Source organism: Lipotes vexillifer, unplaced genomic scaffold, assembly GCF_000442215.2.
Source record: "Lipotes vexillifer unplaced genomic scaffold, Lipotes_vexillifer_v1.1 scaffold916, whole genome shotgun sequence".
Lineage (NCBI taxonomy): Eukaryota > Metazoa > Chordata > Mammalia > Artiodactyla > Lipotidae > Lipotes > Lipotes vexillifer.
The window spans coordinates 5,325,017-5,344,060 of record NW_006798383.1 but is presented as its reverse complement, the minus strand read 5'-3'; the positions used below and the strand labels follow the sequence as shown (position 1 = coordinate 5,344,060).

The window sequence follows — 19,044 nt, the reverse complement described above, 5'->3', positions numbered from 1 at the left end:
CATTCACTGCTCTTCTGACTGGAGCTCATGGAAGATGAAGAAATGACAGAAACACAGCAAACTAAGTCGGAGCTAAAATAAGGACTAACTTAATTTCAAGCATTTCTCATCCCTTTTTATAACTACCCTTAGAACAGATGTTAAAATTCACAGCAGGATCTGTAGAAGTGAGAACCCTGCAGAGAAGTCAGAGGGATTAGAAACCACATCCATCACTTTGAGGTGATAAACAGTGACTAGATCCACCTGGTCCTGGATTGGAGCAAGAGAAAACCTAGACTGTTTCTAAATAATAATACAAGAAATCAACTTCCCAGATACAAGCCTCTCATCTCCTGGAAATGTTCCTCTAAGCTTATCACCAGTAAAGCAGGGGCAGCATATTCATCCCACTTGTGGTAACTTTTTGGGAAACACAGTGATTCATAAACGAATTGAATACAAAAACTCAAGAGATGGCTAGGGTGGAGGAACCAAAGATGTGGACCATCTCCAAAAGGATAATGTAACTCCCAAAACAGGTATTACTTCTTTTAGAAAGTCTTCTGTGACTGTTCCAATAATACTGAGCTCTCGTTCCTCAGAAACTCAGATGGTCCCGTTATCTCTAGACTAGAGGATCTCCACTGTCTGCGTCAGAATCAGCTAGAGAGCTTGTTCAATATAGATTGTCCCACACCCAGGCTTTCTAATTAGTAGTGTTGGGTGCCTGATTATTGCATATCTAATAACTCCCCAGGTGATGCTTATGTTGTTGTCTCCAGGACCACCTGTTAAGAAACACTGCTCTAGACCACTTATCCAGAATTTAATTTTCTTGTATTTTTGGTCAAATTTGTAGCAACCAATTAGATAGCTTTGTAAGGCTGGGAATGTTCTTATACTTCTTTGGACCACATAAAGCTGTTCAACAATAGTTGCTTGACAAAGGATGGCTGATTATTGGGTACCAATGGAACAAGGCAATTTGAGAGGGTGGCTTCATTTTCAAGTCTTTGGCAAAAAAGCTAATTTATAGCGTGTTCAAATTCACTGTCATCCACAGTCCCATTTCCTTGCAATTACCAAGATAAACTATTTTGACCTCCTTCTTCAGAAATGTATCCCCAGTCCCCCTTCTTAACTCAAAGCATATTTTCATCAACATAGTCAAAACCCCAAGATAATGTATGTGAAAATCTTGAAAACTCCCAATTGACAATAAATATTCATTACCATCGCCATCATTCTCATTGCTGGGACCCCCACAGACTGATACCCAAGGCCCTGCTCATCAAGAGGTTTCGATAGGGTTGGCTCAAAATTCCTTTTGCAAGGTAAATACTAACCTAAAATGCACGGGCTTTGTCCTTTGTGTGTGTGTGTGTGTGTGACATCTTCTATAGAGCGTTGCAGAAAGTAGACACCTCATACATAAATACATACGACTGTCTGGAAACAGGTAGCCTACCCTTTAGTTCCCCTGAAAAAGTTACTCCCCACCACAGAACAAAATAAATGAATTCTCAGAGCCATTTTTCACAATATGGATTTTCAGGAAAAATCTATTAAAATTTATTACTTCTGTTTTTCTTTTTCCCTTGTCACCTGGATTTTTTTTCATGAGAACTTTTGGCTCCACTCCAGATTCACCTTCTTATTGGGCTTTACAAACCTGAGACCATCTCTCTCTTTCTATTAAACTCCTCTGTTGCTATCTGTCTGCACTGCTAATGTGACTCTGGTCACAAAGTGTCCTCTTGTGTGGTTGTTTAACTTTGAACATACAAGTGGTCTGGGCACGGTGGCAAAAGTAGTAGGCAAGGAACTAGAACACTTGTCTTTTCCTAGTCCTTGTCTGCCACTAAATTAGCTAGGTGACATTGAGCAAATCACTTCATCTCTCAAGCTTTCAGCTTCCTCACAGAAGATAATTTTTTTTTTTTTTTTTGCGGTACATGGGCCTCTCACCGTTGTGGCCTCTCCCATTGCGGAGCACAGGCTCCGGACGCGCAGGGTCAGCAGCCATGGCTCACGGGCCCAGCCGCTCCGCGGCATGTGGGATCTTCCCGGACCGGGGCACGTACCCGTGTCCCCTGCATCGGCAGGCGGGCTCTCAACCACTGTGCCACCAGGGAAGCAGTGACATGTATACTGTCATAATTTTTAAGCAGTGACACGTATACTGAAAGGATGGGATGCAAAAACAGTCTAGGTGGAACATGCTCCTTAAAGACGATTTCCAAGTTTATGTTCTTTCAATCCCTATGTCTACCTCCAGGTAGACAAGCTATCTGTCTCCTGGTGACCCCATACACAAAGGATTTATCAATCCGAGTCATTCATCTTTGTCTCCACTGGCACTTCTTTCATATAACAGATGCTCAATAAATAGTTCTGGGTTGATTAATGGGTAGAATTAATCTATCAAAACCATCCACTTCTTCCAAAATTGGGGTAATAGCTTTATCTACCCTTATTTCTGGGCCAAAGAACATGGTTGAGTTGTGTGTCCTTTGAGGTTTAGGAGGACTAAAACAATCTCAGGAAAAATAGCAGCAGTTTCTCTACCCCTTGTCATCACGGTCTGTGCTAGGATTTCCACAAACAACTGTGATTTGCTGGGACCCTAAATAACACACCTTCTCTAATCCACCATCCAGACCTGAGTAAACCTTGTGGGTAGGGAAGTGATTAATTTGAGGGAGGGAGGTGGTTTACAAAAATAAAAGACTTCATTAGAATTCCATCCACACAGAGGGATAGCTACTCCTTAATTAAATGATTTCAAAGGGGATCTTCGTATATAATTGCTATAATTTAGGTGGAAACAATGCCACACTAAATGTAATTAGAGGAGCAGGCTATGTAAAGATGTTTTCGTCTTTACAGGAGAGCAACTCTGGGTTACCTGATTCTCCCCTGCATAGTAACCTGGTTCTTTTTTTGACCTCCAAATACACCAACTTTTATATACAGTTATAAAAGCTGAAAGAAGTTTCAAGGAGACAGTGGTTGACCACAATCTTTCTGTGAGCAAAAGAACAAGAATTCCTCACTAGGAAACCACTGGAAATATGCAAAAGATACAACCAATAATACGTGGGGAGTTAGATTAGCGGGATGTCACTGCAGACTGACCTTTGAGGGAACATCTGGTGGAACTCCACTAGAATAATACTGTGTTGTCATCAAGCTGCCCCAGGCCCTCCCCCTTCCCTTATCCTCCTCAGTCACTCCAGCACCAGCACCTTGAGCTCCTGTAACCCCCACCTCTCCCATCTCTGCCTGCCTGAAGAAAACCTTAAGAGAACAAGGCCAAAGCTGACTCTGCCAGTTTCTTCCTGACTTTCCTTTTTCTGTTACTGCCTCAACTGAATTCTCAGACATCAGGCTAGAAACCTCTGCATTAGCAGAGACTCAGCCCTCAGTATGTCTTCTCTCTTAACCTCTAGCCTGACACTCAATCCTTTTCTTACACTTCTACAAAATCTCTCACATTCACCAACTCCACTTTTATGCCACTCCTATGCCCTGATACTAATAATGGCCACCACTGATGGTCACCATTGACAGCATGCTTATCAGGTGCCAGAGACTCTGCTGAATGTTCCCCGGCTATTATTATCCCGAATCCTCCACACAAGGCCTGAGAATCTTAGGTACAGCCTTTTCAGATGAGGAAACTGAGGCCCTAGGGCCGTGTTCAAAGTCAAGATTGAGCTAGGCTTCGAACTGACATTCATGTGAGGCCTCCTCTGCCAGGGATGCCTTTCCCAACATCGGCTCTTGTCCAACTCCTACCCATTCTGCAAGTCTGAAGTCAAATAATATGCAGTAATTCTTGGAAAGGGGGAAAGGAGAAGGAAATCTTTTCAGATCTAAGTATTTTGTAGTGACCGTTTTGAGTTCTCTTTTAAAAAACAAAACTAAGCAGATGAGGTGGGGTTTTTTAAATTTATTTTTCTTATCATTTTGATTGAACAGAGAGAATATCATCTCAATGGTATCAGCTCTTTGGAATTAGTCCAGCCTTTGTATGTGACCCAGTATGTGGTGAATTTAAAAAATATATTAAGTGGGCTTCCCTGGTGGCGCAGCGGTTGAGAGTCCGCCTGCCGATGCAGGGGACACGGGTTCGTGCCCCAGTCCGGGAAGATCCCACATGCCGCGGAGCGGCTGGCCCCGTGAGCCATGGCCGCTGAGCCTGTGCGTCCGGAGCCTGTGCTCCGCGACATGTCACACACTCTATGTGCTTCAGTTTCCTAATATTTTAAATAGTGATTATAATATATACTTCTCAGTGTCTGACGATTCAGTTATATATATATATATATATATATATATATATATATATAAAGTGCTTTTTTTAGAAAACATATTCTCTACTTGTTGTGTGGAGGGTTGCATATATATTCTCTTAAATCAAGCTTGCAATAGTGTCATTCATATCCAAAACCACACTAACTTTTGGACTGCTTGGTCTGTTGGTTTCTATGTGAAGTTTATTAAACTATTCCCCTATAACATTTCAAATCTTCCATTTCTCCTTGAGTTTTTGTAGGATTTTGTATTATGCAATCATTGCACTATACAGGTTTTGAGATTTTTCTATCTTCTTGATGGATTATTCTTTTGGGTTTTAATTTAAATGCTAACTTTTCTACTATGTGCTCTGTGATCTCTCTTCCTTCTCCACTCCTTTCCTTCTTCGGAAGAATAAATGATCTCTTTCCTCTGAATTTTTGTAGCATTTTTTCCCTATGTTTTGAGTGTCACCCTTAGCACAGTGAAAGGTTACGCAGTGAACAGTTCTTGGAGCCAGGAGTCCAATTTAGGCGGCTGCTGCTAATGTTATAGCACAGTTCTCAGCACCGCTTTCAACAAGGCTCTCATATCCCCACTTAAGCATTTTGTGACTCATTAGCCATCATTTGACTGCACAGTTTGGCACAGAGGTATGGGCACGGGGCGGGCGGGGGGGTCCCTTAGGCTGCTTGCATAGAAGGCAGAAAACACCATGAAATATATAAAACTGAAAGCACAGCTGGAGGAAGTAAGAAAAGAGAAATAGGCAGAGATGTTACCTAGAGAGCTCCAATTATGGCCCAATTTGTCTCAAGGTCTAAAGCACTTACTATGTGGAGAATGATGTACTTGAACCTGAACTATGACAATCTTCATTGGCTTGGCCTCTAGTTGGGAGTTCCTGGGCCATGGAAAAGAGCAAACAGAACTATTAAGTCTTAGTACTCAAGACTAAGGGTCCTTAGGGCTAAACCTTTGGCCCAACCCCTTCACCTGCTAGCTGGGGAAATCAAGCCCCAGGTAAAGTAGTGGTCTGCTCAAGAACACAAAGGACTAGAATCCAAGTCACCTGAACCCCAATTTTTTCACCAACACTGACTGCTTTTCATGGCGATACCTTTGCAGCTTGCAGGTTGAGTCATGGTGCGCCACATGTGACAACAGTACCATGAGTAATTGCTGGAAGAACGTGATCACATCCAGTGCTATGGTTAACCAGGGAAGGCTTCAGACAAGACCCACTTTCCACATTTTGCTGGCTTTTCCTTAAGGCTCCTGTGTCTAAAGAGAGCTCTGGGTTTTCCAAGCTCTAGTCTGCAAGTCTGGAACTATAAACGTGTGCTACTAGGTTCTTCTAAGAGAGGATTTTCTTTGATGTGCTAAGATCTGTCACTCCTCTGCACAGTCTAATGGGCCGAATGAGTCATCAGAATGACACAGACAATGATGTATTCTGGGTTCTAGGGAAATGAGCTCCCCTCCAAAGACAGCTTAGCTGCTCTCATCAAGCCCCTAAGGTGGGTGAAGGTCAGAGATACTAGGGTGATGGAATCTAAATTGGACTTCATGGATGGCCAGCAGACTCGAGGGCAGGCATAGACCTTCAGTTCACAAATGAGGGGGACATCCCTCTGGGTACCAGGGAAGAGGGAGTCTCCCATTGGTCCAGGTGTTGCCTCCGCATTGACATGTAGATAAACGTGCCCCAAATCAAAGGCTCTGCAATGACCCAGACTGGCTACTTGCAATTTCCCCAACTGACACATTGGATTTATTTCTCATTCTTCTAAGTAAACAATTAAACCAGCTGTGGATTCTGGTGAGTCACACACCATCTTCTCTGCCACCTCCGTCCAGGACTCAGAATTAGCCATGGCTAGGAAACCTCAAATCCCAACTCAATCCTTTTACTCCGCCTCAACTCCTTTCACTGGCTGGATGTCGTTAATTTAAGAACAAATTATTAGAAACCTGAAAAACAGTTCTGAAATACCTGCAGATTTATGATGAAGTCATTTCACAAAAGGTCACAGGCAACCATGCGATAATTAAACCTTTCATTAATTTTAAAAATACGCAATAACTTACAAATGCAGCATAAATTAACCAGATGACCTTGAAAAGATTATTTAGAGCACTGCTTCATCAGAAGCCACTATCTAGCAATTTCCTGAATTTTTATTTTATGAGTGGGATTTGTCTTTTTCCATTCTTGGCTTTGATTGGGTTCTAGTAGCCTGCTTATTTGAAATGATTTAGTATTAATTTACTCAGAGCATTAGTCAGCACTGGGGAGTGATGGTGGGTAGTTATGACTCTCCCTTCCTCTAGGTCATGACCTCAAAGGCAGAGTAAGTGTGACCCACACAATCATCTACACATACCTAAATGCAGCCTCTACTCTTTTGTTATCTGGAAGCTGCTTTTTATTTCATGAGTACATTTTTATAAATGATTTCCCTTTTCCCTTTATAAAAAGAATGCATTCTCATAAAAAAACTGAAAACTAGGGCTTCCCTGGTGGCGCAGCGGTTGAGAGTCCGCCTGCCGACGCAGGGAACGCGGGTTCGTGCCCCGGTCCGGGAGGACCCCACATGCCGCGGAGCGGCTGGGCCCGTGGGCCATGGCCACTGGGCCTGCGCGTCCAGAGCCTGTGCTCCGCAACGGGAGGGGCCACAACAGTGAGAGGCCCGCGTACCGCAAAACAAAGAAAAAATAAATAAATAAAAACTGAAAACTATAAATATCTATAGCTGAGAAAATAAAAACCCCACTGGAGGTAAACACTTTTAATATTTTGTGATTTTCCCTTCCATTCACTGACAGTGCTCTTCTTTCTCAGACTAAGAGATAAGCAGTAATCAGAATCCACAGCCAGAGTTTAAATTTTTGGAAGTTACAGGTAACCCTGAAATCTTTCTCGCCCTGTCTCTCTCTCTCACAAACACACACACACACAAACACACACACACCACACCACACCACCACCACCACCACGACTACCACCACCATTAAAACTCAATTGGATTATGGAAAAATATTCCATAAATATTAAAGCTGAAATAAACCTCATACAAAACTGACCTTTCTTCTGGAGGGTACAGAAGAGGCTATAGAACATAGCAACTTCCCATCAGCAGAGACCTTGGCTATCCTGTTTATGTCTTAGCCCAGCTCCTGGAGCTCTTAGAACAGTGCCTAACTTGTAGTGGGCACTCCATACATACTGTTGAATAAACAAATGATCAATGTTCTTGTAATAGCAACCTGACACATGTGGATTCCTGAGTCCTCCTTTAAGTGTTCCTACAGAGTTCAGCTCTCTCTGAAAGGCCTAGGCTCCCTTACGCCTCCTTTGCCTCCACAGGCCCTTCCTCTCTGCATCCAGGGAGGAAACTGCTGAGGAGCGATTTCATATCAAAGCAGAAAGAGCAGTGTCCTGGAAAGGCCAGGCTTCGAGGTCAGCAGGAGCTGGTCTCCAGAAATTCAGGCCACATCCTTGGCTTTTGGTGTGCATCCATGCCACCTGACTGTTCTCCCATTAGGGTATAGAAGGGATTAGTAGTAAAGGAGGTCAGCGGCTGCAGGGGAGTTGCACTGAGTGAAAGTGAGACATGAACTAGACCTTAATAGAAATAGGCAGGGAATCAACAGCCAGGAATCCTGCACGCAGAGCCTGTGTTAGTTACACGATATGATGTTGGGTGAGATGGTGAAAAGAGGCAGGGATTTAAAGGTTTGAAAATAAGTAGCAGGAGAGGAGGCAAGATTGAGAAAGAGACTAAAAGGCATTGGACCTGAAGAGGCAAAAGAAAGAAAGCTGATTTTTTTTTTTTTTTTGCAGTCCGCGGGCCTCTCACCGCCGTGGCCTCTCCCGTCGCGGAGCACAGGCTCCGGATGCGCAGGCTCAGCGGCCATGGCCCACGGGCCCAGCCGCTCCGCGGCATGTGGGATCCTCCCGGACCGGGGTGCGAACCCGTGTCCCCTGCACCGGCAGGCGGACCCGCAACCACCGCGCCACCAGGGAAGCCCAGAAAGCTGATTTTTAAACGCACTGAAAGAAATCATTCGGTGTCCAAACAACTTTGACTCTTTTCTCAAAACTTAATAAGCTCCTTCAACGGGTTTGAAAGTTTAAAGTACACAACAATGGGAGTGTGGTCTGTGAACCTGTGAAAGATGAGGCAGGAGTTGCGTGATGAAGGAGAACCTAAGAGATGGAAACAAGAGGGAGAAGATGGATGTTCAAGGTGGGATTTGAGAGAGGAGGAGATATCTGGGAGTCAAAAGAGCTGTAAAAGAGCAGGGGAAGGAGAGGCGCCTCGTTTTCCTCTGTCGTTATATTTCTCAGTCTCCTACTTTGTGTCAAATCCTGGACCAAGAGAAAGAATCAGGAAAAAGATAAAATTCAGCCCCTTCTTTTAAATAAGTGTTCAGTTCAGGCCAATAATATTATTCACTCTGGATGTATCTGCTGCGCCCCAATTATGCACAGGCCTCCATGTTCAGGGTTGCAGAGGATGACAAATAAGACAGTTGCCAACCTCATGAATCTTTCAGACTAAAAAAAGACCTCAACTGCAGAAATGACCAATATGTAAAACAGCTAGAACACAGTGCAAAAATAAAGGTGACAATGCCATTTCACCATGATCCAGCAATTCCATTTTTAGGTATGCAGCTCTGAGAGCTTCTGTGTATGCATTTGGAGGCATATACAAAGATAGGACAATACTGTTTGTAATGGTGCAAAACTGGAAACAGGCTAAATGTCCATCGACAGGAGAATGGAGAAATAAATTGTGCATGTTCATGTCACGACATAATGCCACAGCATTATGTGTCTGGATCAGATGGGTCTGATAATACTGAGTGACAGAAGCACATAGAGGAATGACAGCATTTAGATAATTACACGTTTAAAAACACACGAAGCAATACCACATGTATTTCTATGGATAATTAAATATGTATTAAAAGTATCGACAGACATACTAGGAGGATATACATCAAATTCACATCAGTGGTTGATCTGTGCAGGGAGTGAGGGGAAAGGTTCTGAAAATGGGCAATACCAAGAAAACCAACTCTACCTGGGATGCCCTGCTACTTATTTTAAAAATCTGAAACCCAAACGATGACGTGTTAATATTTATTAACTCCAGTTTGTTGGCACACGGGTGCTCATAATACGATTTTTGTACTTGACTGTATTTATAAAACTTTCAAAAAGAACTGTAAGAAAAACAATACAGGTATGAAATTATGGATGTAGATTCTATACTGTGAATCACAAATTCAAAATCTTAGAGGAGGGCTTCCCTGGTGGCGCAGTGGTTGAGAGTCCGCCTGCCAATGCAGGGGACACGGGTTCGTGCCCCGGTCCGGGAAGATCCCACGTGCCGCAGAGCGGCTGGGCCCGTGAGCCATGGCTACTGAGCCTGCGCGTCCGGAGCCTGTGCTCTGCAACGGGAGAGGCCACAACAGTGAGAGGCCTAAGTACCGCAAAAAAAAAAAAAAAAAAAAATCTTAGAGGAGCCAGGAGTGCAACTTAAATGAACAATGAGTAAAAGCTGACGCAGCTGGAGAAGTCATGCACATCAGGTGAGAGGTGGGGGAAGAAATAGCACCCGCAGTGGAAACTGGGCAGCTGCCATGCAGCTCCAGCAGCCTGTAGGACTATGGGCATTTGGGTTCAGTGCTGCAAGATGTTTCTGCCTGCAAATTTTAGCTCCATTAAGAAAAGTGAAGGCCAAACTAAATATACCTGTGATCCAAACACTGAAGCTTAAGATAGGGATTTAATGAAAGAAAATAAGTAAGAGCTGGAGGAATTGTGGAGGGCTTCCTGAAGAGGTGTGACTTGTCTGTATGGTTAAAATAAGAAATGAGGAAACTTCTTAACTATTTCACATGATTTGTCTATTCAATCTAGTCAGCACTCCATATCTGCCAGTTCCACATCCACAAATTCAATCAACCATGGAACAAAAACATTTAAAAAAAAAAATCCAGAAAGTTCCAAAAAGCAAAACTTGAATTTGGCACACACCGGCAACTATTTACATTGTTAAGTATTATAAGTAATCTAGAGATGATTTAAAGTATGTGGAAGGATGTTCAAAGTTTATATACAAATACTATGCAATTTTATATAAGGGATTTGACCATCCATGAACTTTGGTATCCACAGGGGAGCAGGGCGTTTCCTGGAACCAATCCCCAGCGGATACCGAGGGACATCTATAAGACAGTGCAACTGAAATAGTTTATGGATATGGATAAGTAGTATGGATAGTAGTTTGTGGACAGTTTCTAAGTTCGTGGAAATTGTGTCAACAATTCAAATGGTATTTATAACACAGCCACAAAAGATTAAACTCCATGTACGCTCTTGTTCAGAGTCAACAAACTATAGCCAGTGGGACAAATCTGGCCCAAGGCCTGTTTTGGATGGCCTACAAGCTAAAGACGGTTTTTACATTTTAAATGGTTGGGGGGAAGTGAATGAAGGAACGTATTTTATACCATGTGAAAATTGTATGAAATTCACATTTCAGTGTCCATAAGTGAAGTTTTATTGGAACACACTGAGGTCCATCCATTACATGTTGTCTATGGCTGCTTTCACACTACATCAGGAGGGGCAAGTAGCTGCAGCAAAGACCCTGCAGCCAGCAAAGTCGAAAAATCTTTACAGAGAGAGTCTGCTGACCCCTGCCCTAGTTGGCCAAAATTCTTCCCTGAAGGTGGCCCGTTTCTTGATCATTAGGCTCTGGAGACTGCAAACATCTCGAATGTCACTAGTGGAGGTTATTTCACTTAATTCTCACATTCACATGAGGAACCCCAAGGTCAGAGGGAAGGTAAGACCTCTAAGGTCACAGGGATACTAAGTGGCAGTCTGAGCACTGTCCCTGGAGTGTGGACCTCCAAGACCTATGTTCTCAGCCATCACCCCATGCCACGCAGCAATCCATGGGTCAAAATAAGCCTTTTCTTCCCAGCCTACTGCCAGCTGCCAGTACCTCCCAGTATCATCCAAGCCCCCTATGTAGGCATGCATTCTGCTTTTGTGTTCCTTGGCCCCAACTCAGTGGGCCTATGAATGGATGGCAAGTCTGGTGACAACCTGAAGGACGTGAATCCAGCAGCCAGCCTGAGAGGCGATGATTTGGGAGTTTCCCTGGATTTGCTGATTACTCGAATGACTTACTTTGGGCAAAGTAAAATCAGACTCTTCTAGCAAACAACAGAGAATTGAAAAACAGATCAATGGAAGCAGCATTGCTTCATTTCCAATGACTTTATCGGATGTAGTTACTAGAGGCTAAACAATGTATTTAAGCTCAGGGCTAGGTCTCTGTGTTGCTCCAGGGCTATATTTGAGAGCATGTTCACTGCTAAGCATGAGGTCACGGTCTCTTAAGTAGAAAGAAGGTCTTCACTTTTTTCAAACCTCCGCAGCTTTGGGGTTTGTATAATTTTCTAGGCAAAATGTGATCTCTCCCCCTTCACTTTGGCTATTAGTTCTGCTGGCGGAACAATGGATCAGAGATTTATGCCAATTAGAATTGGATTTATACAGGGACTCAGCGAGGCAATTGGCCCTAGACAATTTGCTGAGAGCATCTCTGGCCCTTCTCATCTCTCACTCTCCCCTGTACACACCAGGCAAGTTCATATTCCTACCGTTCCATGTTTGTTCACACTGTTCCCCCACCTAGAATACCTTTGCTCTTCCCTCTCTGCACAGACACAAAGCTCTACCTAGCTACTCTATTTTTAATCTCTTCTTTGATATCCATTCGCAACTACAATTTGCCCTACCCCCTTACCATTTACTTGTTTTGTAGCTCTTTCACGTGTTGGTCATATTTTTTCAGATAGATTGTGTTTGAATGGGTCTGCTGTGACTTCGTGCCTGGTAGCACAGCGGGTACCCATCAATACTTAGTGAATAACATCCCCGCCCCTCTTGCCCCAAACGCCACAGTCCTTTATTGAACAAACCTTGGAGAATTCTAGTATCTTTCTTCAAATTTCAGCTCTGAGCCTAAGGTTTGAAACTCACATTCCTCGCTCTCAGTTTTCCTCTTACTGAGTGTGTGAGCTAAGCACTTAATTTCTCTGAGCCTCAGTGTTCTCCTCTGCCCAAGGACAATAATCTGATCTACCTGATGGGGTTACTGCAAAATGTCAATGAAACCAAGTTTGAGAGACAGCTCAGCAAGATACCTGACACAAAGGAAGGTATGGAACAGACACAGGTTGGCTGCTGCCCACTCCTGGTTAAGAATTTATCTATTCTCTTCCAGGGAAGCTGCACCCCTCCCTTTGGGGGTTTGTTTCCCCCCTGGGAGGCTGCCAGGTTCTCCCTCGCCCCCGTGAAAGATCAGCTAAATCACAACCAATTGGTTAAAACACTTCATACCAAGAAAGAATTTCAAATGTGGCTTTGAGAATGTAGGAAAGCAGTGTTTTTCCATCTGATGCCACATCTGAGCCAAGCAAAAAAGAGCTCTCCTTAAAGCGCTAATTTGGGGGCCAATAGTGGACCAAAGAGTCCCAAGTGCTCTAACAGCCACAGGCACCTCATCAGCAGGAGAGCCACTGCCTGAGACAGCAATAGGCCCTCCGGCTTGTCAATCATCCAGCCCTGTTCTCAGCCTTAAGTAATAAGAATGGTCACATTTCACTGTGAATTAGACTAGACTAGATGGTTCCTGTCAAGGTTACCAGGAAGATGCTGAAATAATAACATTTGAAAAGACAGTGGAAAACAGAGGAATAAAAGCAAGCAAATCCCATGCCTGCAAGCTGGGAACTGTCTCTCCCACACAGATTCCCCTATAAAGCCATGGTGTTAGAAGTTTCCATGCTCCTGAGCTTTGGCCTCCGGGAGAACTGCATGCTGGAGAGATTCTATAGAAGATGGAAGAAATAAAAAATCATTCCCAGGATGGTCCTCATTCTCTAGCTGCCCTTCTGCACCCACTGCCATTCCCCCCCTGCTTCATCATCCCCTATACACACATCTGCACACAGACACAGGCTGCTCTGATTTCTACCCAACTCCAGGCTCCCGTAACTTGCAACTATTGGATTCTGATCAGAGCACTTCAGAATCTCTGGGGATCTATAAGCAACTCCCTAAAATGCTAGAGCCATGGGCCAGAGAAGTCACTATACTCACAATGGTGGTAAGATTATTGGGGACCATAGGAGTCACGTGTTAATTCATTCATCTCTTCATTCAATCACTTAATACCTATATATGGTTAAATCCTCGGTGCTAACACAAAACTGATGCACATGGCAGTCAAAAAACAAAATACACAAAGATCCTCCCTCATGGGAACTTAAAGTCAGTGTGTGTGTGTGCGTGCATGTGTGTGTTGTTTATGTGCAAACACGTATGTCTGCGTCTTAAGGTTAGATGAAGGGGGAGGGGAACCTACTAAACCAACGGCCATTTTCATTAATATTTATTGCCTAAAGTGTTGTGAAGGAAAAAATACATAGGGCTAAGGCTACATATAGAGTGGGGCCCCAACCTGGTCTGGTGGGCTAAAGGAGGGTGTGCCAGAAAACTGATACTTAGGCTGACACTTGAAAGATACTTAATTATAATCTTGGTTGTTCAAGTGGGGAGGGCAAGCACATTCCAGATGGATACACAGACAAAGACCCTGGGGCAGAAAGGCACCAGTAGATCAGAGAAGGGTGGTCAGAGCATGGGGGCCAGAAATGAGGTCCCAGACATGGACTCAGTGTAGATATTTATAGACCATTCAATGAGTTTGGACTTCATCCTAAAGTCAATGGAAAGCCCTCCACGCATTTTGAGAAGAGGAGTGGTGTTTCCATATTTCCAATTTCAAGAACCTCACTGTGGATGTAAGTCTAATTCCTAAACGTAACCTAAGACCCTTCATAGGCTCAACCCCTTAACCCCAGTCATGCTCTCTCATGGTTCTTTCCTTTGCTTTGAAGTCATTCATTCTTTCAACCAATAAGAAGTGATTTCCGACTGCATGCCAACCCTCTTTTAGGCCCTGAGGTTATAGTGTTCAACAAAACTGTTTAAAATGTGTGCTTTCTTTGAGCTTACATTCTATTACCTATTAATTGGTTGTCCATTGGTGAACTGCTATTGAAACTTCCAGACTGACTCAGTTGTCACATTTCATACATGTGAAGTTTTCACTTCCCTCTACTTGTATCCTGGTTATATAACTAGGGATTCTTGATGATTGTGTATCTCGTTCCACGCACCCCCCAACACACCAGACTGAGAGCTCCTTAAAGGTAGATATAATTGTATTTACCTCTTTGATATTCCTTAAGAGGGTCTAAAACATATCAGAAGCTCAGGAAATGTTTCTGAATGAATGTGTAGTAGTCAGGGCTCTCTAGAGAAACAGAATGAATAGGAGACAGAGACAGAGAGAGAGACTGACTATATGGAATTGGCTCACACAATTATGGGGGCTGACATGTCCCAAGACCTGCAGGGTGAGTCAGCAAGCTGGAGACGCAGGAGGGCCAATGGTATAGTTCCAAGCTTGAGACCCAGGAAAAGTGGAAGTTTCAGTTGGAGTCAAAGGCAAGAAAAAGCCATGTCCCAGTTCCAATGCAGCCAGGCAAGAAGCATTCTCTCTTGCTCAGGGAAGAGTTAGCCTTTTAGTTCTAACCAGGTCTTCAACTGATTGGATGAGTTCCACCCACATTAGGGAGAACAATCTGCTCTACTGGGTCTACTGATTTAAATGCTAATCTTGTCCAAAAACACCTTCACAGAAGCATCCAGAATAACGTTTGACCAAGTATCTAGGCATGCCATGACCCAGTCAAGTTGACCCATAACGTTAACCACCACAAACTTATATATATTATATCCTCCAAATGAAGGTAACAAGGCAATAAAACCTTAGTGTGAACGAGCTAGCCCTTCTTTCTCCCTGACTTCAGTTGAACTACAGAGTCAGGGTTAACAGAAAGAGGCAGGATGCAGAATTCAAATAGCCTACATCATAAATAAGTTTTTGGCTAAACGGCAAGGTTAAGCAATCTTGTCCCCAAATGGACCTCCTGTCCTCGAAGTTCCTAAAGGATATATAAAATTATTTGAACTCCTGCTTTAGTCTTTGTCATTGCTATTCCATGCGAGAAAAGCAGTGGTCATCCTTAGTGGGCCACTTGGTTTTAAAGTCCTTTTTAGACCTAAGACAGAGCCAGAAACTGCCTCTTGGCAATCATTCCAGGGTCTACACTTCTGGCTGTCTAAGGGGCCCTGGGTCATTTTCATACTAGAGAAACTCTGAATTAATAAAAAGTTAAAAATAGGGAGCTTGAATTGTTTATACTTGGTTGGATGATTGCTTCCAAACTCATCTTAATTCCATGAAGGACAAATACCTGTCCGCCTCAAATCCCATATAAGAAAATTATGCACTATTCTAGTTCCTGTTCTACTTACTAGCATTTAAAGAATCTTGATAAGCAAGGGAGAAGGGAGACAAAAACTCTGCCACACTCCCTGTAGTCTTATTGGGGAGGAAAGAAAAACAGAAGCAGTAGCTCATCTTTCCAGTAAATGGTTTAGCCCTGAGGTCAATCTCCCTCATATCCATGTGACCAGCTAAACCCCATCCAAAGCTGAGAAAAAATATATATATATATTACCACTTACGATTAGATGAATACAGAATTTAAACTGTCGCTTTAAATTTGCTGGGGAACGCCAGGTCATGCAGAGATGGGTGTACATGCACTATTGTTCAAAGTAATGCCCAAGAGAAGCATGCAATGAGCTCAGAGAGGCCTCATACAAGAGAACGCAGGATAAACCACAGTATGAGATAAGGAGAACACAGAATAAAAGCAGGACCAGTATGTCTCTTTGCTAAAACAACAGGGAAGACCTGACTTTAGGACCATACGTATCTTCACTGCCCAACCTTCTAGGGCCATGTCAGATTTGATTGTGATGAGCAGCCACATTTGGCTTGATCCATTCAAGTAGATTGCACAACCTTCTTGAATGTGTGAGCCTTCGCCTTACAGAAATTACAACTCAATACTTGAAACTTCCTAGTGGCCGTATTGGAGGAAGTCCCAGAAAGGAGGAAGGTTTTCTTTCCACATCTAGTGATTAAGCGAAGCATGGGAAATCATTTGGAAAAGTCAGCTCATGGTCAGAGATCCTTATGAAAAAAGATGGCAGTATTCCTAGTATTCTGGGGTACGCTTCCTGGAATTCCTAAGAAAATATTTTAATCCCTTGGCAGAGTATTCTGGGTAACATGACAGAGTCATTTGTATGTCACATTTATTTAATGTATGTAGTCCACGAGGACAGGGGTTTCTTCTTGATTTGTTCATCTAGAATAGTATCTGGCACATAGGTACCGCTAGTTTTTTTTATTAATATAACTTTTCGAAGGTCTTACTGGGACCCTAGATCCTTGGGATTTCTCTCTCATTGTACCTCTGTTGTCTAAATCTCTCCATATATGCATGTATATCTATGTGTACATATATACGTGTACCTATGTCTGTACACACAAATACTTGCATATATATTCACTATGCATATATATCTACATATTTATCAAATCATTTGTATTTTAGAAATAAAGTTTATGTTATGATACTGCCTTTGAACATCCAGAATTTGTATTTATACAACATATTGTTGCTGTGTATCTACCAAACCATGAGGCTTTAGACTCTAAGCATTACTAACATACTATTTCTTAAATACTGTCCATGGCTCAAACAGCTAAACTTGCACACAATAGTGTTAACTCTTAATTAATAAAGTGACTTGACAGCAACAACAGAGTCCATTTGTTATCACAGGAAATTTAATTAGAAGTTTAGATGGTGAGACAATTCTGTTTTGGAGGATATTTTAGGAGAACAGAAAGAAATTGCTGAAAAAACTCAAATTAAAGCTGTACTTCCTGAGTAACAAATTCTACAAGAAATCCTTGTTTACACTGTACAACAGAACTGTCCAGAGAAGTTCTATCATGGCACAAGTTAGCCTCTAAAGACATCAGTTACGAATACAATATACCCCTTGGGAAAACTGTAGCAGCACCTCATAGGGTTTGACATCATGTCTTTAAATTTCCAACAATAGAGCCTACGTGCCTAACACATGGAACATGTTCAAAAATGAGCGTTAAGTCTTTAAAAGACACAGTTCACACCCCTGAAGTTAGAGAGAAGGTTGTACAGGCAATTTGGAAAATTCAGAAAGAATTAAAGAAGATAATTTAAAATCACTCTTCGTTGCACTTGTTCCAAATAATTTTAAAGACATTTTGTGAAGCCACCCAAATTTTCTGTTATGAACATTTTTTAAATAATGAGGACACTGGGAATCCTATAGACTCTTTCTATAGACATATCCTATAGACATGGAACCCCTGTGTAGAGCTTCTGCTGAATTTCCTAGGACTGGACTTTTGTCCATTTGTTCTGTTCTGCTTGCTTTCTCCAATTTGTGCACCATTTTCCATCATGGCTGGGTTCTTTCTGTCATTCTGAAAGCTCAGAGGAGTGGCTGGTCAGCCCTCTGGTTATGAGGATGGAAGTGGAGGGAAGGTGCATGGCAAAGTGGTCCAGTCTGGGGCTAGATTACAACATTTGATCAAAACTGCGGAGCTGCAGTTATAAAAGATTTTTCAACTGATCACTCTGGGAAAAAAAGTAAAGCATAGGAATTAGCCATTTGCCCTTTATTTGCCTCCTCCGCAAAGCTCATCAGTCTCCTATCAGGAAAAGACTGATTCAAACTATAAAGAAATTAATGAACGCAAAGGTTAAAAGAAGAGCAGTGTCCCCTAGAGTAAGAAGATGACAGCGTTCCCCCAAACTAGCCCAGGAGCATTCTATAAGCCTTTCTGTGACAAGTCCACAGTATAGCAAATTCCCCTTAATCTTGCCCAGCAGACTCCCTTCACTCTGTCCAGCAAATAATTAAAGTGTAAGATATTCCAGTCTCTTGGGAGTAGAGGAGGTGGAGAGCGGTGGGGCTTTGTATTGCTGGTGAAGGGTTCCCACAACTATTCCTCCTCACCCCCCTACCTACAGTAGTGCACACAAACACGCATAATCAACTTTTTAAGAATTAAACTATGATATAATTTTAGAAAACATCAAATTACTATCTTCTTTAATATTCAGAAAGTACTTTGGAGCTCTTTACAACTTTAAGATCTCTATCTCTACCATCTATTCTCACCGTAAAGGAGTGTAGAAAAATTTTCACAGCAAATTAATCTGAAATGGAACAACAGCAACTCTGTGTGTGTGCGTGTGTATATCACAGGCTCTAGGAGGTGCCCTTAAAACATTCCCTGTTTTCAGTAAGTTGGCTGTTTTGTTCCCTCTGTCCCCATCCCTTGTTCCTTACTAGACTGTTTTGGAAAGAGAGAAAACACATCGAAAGACTTAAGCTTTCTGTCTGCTTGGGTTTTGGATAAATGGAAATTTGTTACAATACTTTAATTTTATGAGAAACCTTAACTTTTCAACTGGAAGCCCAGCTTCTCTAATCCTGTCAGTAGCCTCTTGAATTGGTGGGTGTTGCATAAATATGTCCATCTTACAGATGAGGAAACTTTGGTTCAGAGACTGAAATGCTTTCGTGTAAGCCTCCCTGGAGAAAGTCCATGGCCTCCGTGGACATAGAACCCAGGTCTCCAGTCTCCTTTTGACCACAGACAAAGAAATACTCAC

At 42.7% G+C, this 19,044-nt stretch overlaps 1 protein-coding gene across 1 annotated transcript in view; it reads right to left on the bottom strand.

Moving 5' to 3' along the window:
* SORCS3 (sortilin related VPS10 domain containing receptor 3) overlaps positions 1-19,044 on the bottom strand; it is a 616,865-nt gene that overhangs the window by 52,799 nt on the left and 545,022 nt on the right.